The sequence below is a fragment of the Zea mays genome, chromosome 6, assembly GCF_902167145.1.
Source record: "Zea mays cultivar B73 chromosome 6, Zm-B73-REFERENCE-NAM-5.0, whole genome shotgun sequence".
Taxonomy (NCBI): Eukaryota; Viridiplantae; Streptophyta; class Magnoliopsida; order Poales; family Poaceae; genus Zea; species Zea mays.
Window position 1 is genome coordinate 126,554,071 of NC_050101.1, and position 3,719 is coordinate 126,557,789.

Below are 3,719 nucleotides of genomic sequence, written 5' to 3' on the forward strand. Positions count from 1 at the left end.
GCGAGGGGCTACTGTTGGGGGCCTTCATCTTCCGAAGGTCCTCAAAAACACAACTAACATGTTTTCCAAGTATAATACATTCACATGGACCTTTGGCCTCGGAATGAAGTTGTACACAACATGAAAAGCGTGGTCTGGGAGAAGGATGAATCAGTTTCGAAGATACATATGGAGAAGCTTCGGCTCAACAGTGGAAAATGAAACCGACTTAAAGAGGAAAATGCCATCTAGTCCTCGATAGATCGTCCTTAAGTCAATAGTAAATATCAAGGGCATGGATGTAATTTTACACAGGCTGCGTCTTGTGCCTATAAATAGATGAACAGTAACACCGTACTGTTCACGCTGTCTTGTATTCATTTGCGCGCCACACTTGGATTCTCACCTTCTGCCTGAGCCGAAGGTATAAATGTAATTCAATATTGTTCATGTTTATTTATGATAAAAAGATGCTAATAACATCATATGATTATTCATGTTATTTTCCATGTTTTCATATGCTTCCACTTTCATTATTTCATACTGAGATGATGAAGGTATGACCATCATAACCTTCGTCCAAAAATCATTATATCCCAAGGGAGATAATGCTAAGAAGGGCAAAGGTCTTTAACCATTAACATTTTGTGTTGCCTTGTTCTTAACTCATAGCATTTGAGAACAAGTGACCAACAGAGTCTAAGGAAGTAGGTCAACTCGCCCATCATCGACATCTCGAATTTCTGCATCATCACCCTGCTAAACTCCTCACAAGACTCTTGATTAGTAGAACCAAATATTATGTCATCGACATAAATTTGGCACACAAAAAGATCACCATTGCAAGTCTTTGTAAAAAGAGTGGGATCGGCTTTCCCAACCTTAAAAGCATTAGAAATAAGGAAATCTCTAAGGCATTCATACCATGCTCTTGGGGTTTGCTTAAGTCCATAGAGCGCCTTAGAGAGCTTATATACATGGTCGGGATACCTGTCATCCTCAAAGCCAGGGGGTTGTTCCACGTATACCTTCTCCTTGATTGGCCCATTGAGGAAAACGCTCTTCACATCCATTTGGAATAGCCTAAAAGAGTGGTGAGCAGCATAGGCCAATAACATCCAAATTGACTCTAGCCTAGCAACAGGAGCAAAAGTCTCCTCAAAGTCCAAACCTACGACTTGGGCACAACCTTTTGCCACAAGTCGAGCCTTGTTTGTTGTCACCACCCCGTGCTCGTCTTGCTTGTTGCGGAACACCCACTTGGTTCCCACAACGTTTTGCTTTGGACGTGGCACTAGGCTCCAGACTTCATTCCGTTTGAAGTTGTTTAGCTCTTCCTGCATGGCCAACACCTAGTCCGGATCCTGCAACGCCTCTTCTACCCTGAAAGGCTCAATAGAAGAGAGAAACGAGTAATGCTCACAAAAATTAGCTAAACGTGAGCGAGTAGTTACTCCCTTGCTGATGTCACCCAGAATTTGATCGACGGGGTGATGTCTTTGGATCGACGCTCGGACTTGAGTTGGAGGGGCCCGTGGTGCTTCTTCCTCCATAACCTGTTCTTCTTGTGCTCCCCCTTGATCCTGCCCCTCTTCTTGAGGTACATGTTCACCGTCTTGAGTTGGGGGATGCACCAGTGTAGAGGAAGAGGGTTGATCTTGTTCATGTAGTTCCTGTGGTCGCACATCGCCTATCGCCATCGTACGCATTGCGACCGTCGGAACTTCATCCTCATCTATGTCATCAAAATCAACTTGCTCTCTTGGAGAGCCATTAGTCTTATCAAATACAACATCTCTAGAGACTTCAACTAATCCTAATGAGTTGTTGAAGACCCTATACGCCTTTGTATTTGAGTCATACCCTAGTAAAAACCCTTCTACTGCCTTGGGAGCAAATTTAGAATGTCTACCTTTCTTCACCAGAATGTAGCATTTGCTCCCAAATACACGAAAGTAAGAGACATTGGGTTTGTTACCGGTAAGGAGTTCGTAGGAGGTCTTCTTGAGGAGGCGATGCAGATAGAGCCGGTTTATGGCGTGGCAGGCTGTGTTCACAGCTTCCGACCAAAACCGCTCAGGCGTCTTGAACTCTCCAAGCATCGTTGTCGCCATGTCGATTAACGTCCTATTCTTCCTCTCTACCACACCATTTTGTTGTGGTGTGTAGGGAGCGGAGAACTCGTGCTTGATGCCTTCCTCCTCAAGATACTCTTCAACTTGTAGATTCTTGAACTCAGACCCGTTGTCGCTCCTTATCTTCTTCACTTTGAGCTCAAACTCATTTTAAGCTCTCCTTAAGAAGCGCTTTAGGGTCCCTTGGGTTTCTGACTTATCCTGCAAGAAGAATACCCAAGTGAAACGGGAAAAATCATCTACGATTACAAGACCATACTTACTTCCCCCGATGCTGAGGTAGGCAACGGGTCCAAAGAGGTCCATGTGAAGAAGCTCCAGTGGTCTTGATGTTGTCATCACATTCTTGCTGTGATGAATGCTTCCCACCTGTTTCCCTGCCTGACATGCTGCACAAGGTCTACCTTTCTCAAAACAGACATCGGTTAGTCCTAACACATGATCTCCCTTTAGAAGCTTATGAAGATTCTTCATGCCAACATGTGCTAGAAGGCGATGCTAAAGCCAGCCCATATTAGTCTTAGCCATTAAGCATGCATCTAGATTGGCATTCTCTTTCGAAAAATCAACTAAGTAGAGCTTGCCGTCTAATACACCCTTAAAAGCTAATGAACCATAACTCCTTCTAAAGACAGATACATCTACATTTGTGAATAAACAATTATAACCCATGTTACATAATTGACTCACAGACAATAAGTTGTACCCGAGCGATTCAACTAAAAACACATTGGAGATAGAATGCTCGGGTGTGATGGCTATCTTTCCCAATCCTTTAACCTTGCCTTGGTTCCCATCTCCAAAGATGATCGAATCCTGGGAGTCCTTGTTCTTGACGTAGGAGGTGAACATTCTCTTCTCCCCCGTCATGTGGTTTATGCATCCGCTGTCGATAATCCAGCTTGAGCCCTCGGATGCATAAACCTGCAAGGCAATTTAAGCTTGGGTTTTAGGTACCCAACTCTTGTTAGGTCCTGCAAGGTTAGTCACAATAACTTTTGGAACCCAAATACAAGTCTTGTCTCCCTTGCATTTGGATCCCAATTTTCTAGCTACTACTTTTGTATTTTTACATGAAAGTACAAAAGTAGTATTGCAAACATGATAAATAATAGTAGGACCATTGCGAATTCTCCTAGGCGCATGAGACACAACATGATTACGCTTAGGCCTATTTCTACCATAATCATGAGTTGAGCTAGAAGCAACCATAGCATGAGAATCATTATAAGCAGCATGATCATAACTCCTATTATAATGAGAACGACTAGCAATTTTCCTATCATAAATAAAGGCATGGTTCCTTTGAGGACTACTAGCCATAAGGGTCTTCCCTTTTTTCTTGTTGAGAATGGTAGCCCTTTGGCTTGTTAAGTTCTTGGTTTCCTTTCGAAAACCAAGTCCATCCTTAATCGAGGGGTGTCTACCAACAGTGTAGGCATCCCTAGCAAATTTTAATTTATCAAAATCAACTTTGCAAGTCTTAAGTTGAGCATTAAGACTTGCCACCTCATCGATTAATTTAGCAATAGAAATAAGATGTTCATCACAAGCATTAACATCAAAGTCCTTACATATATTGCAAATAACTACATGATCTACACA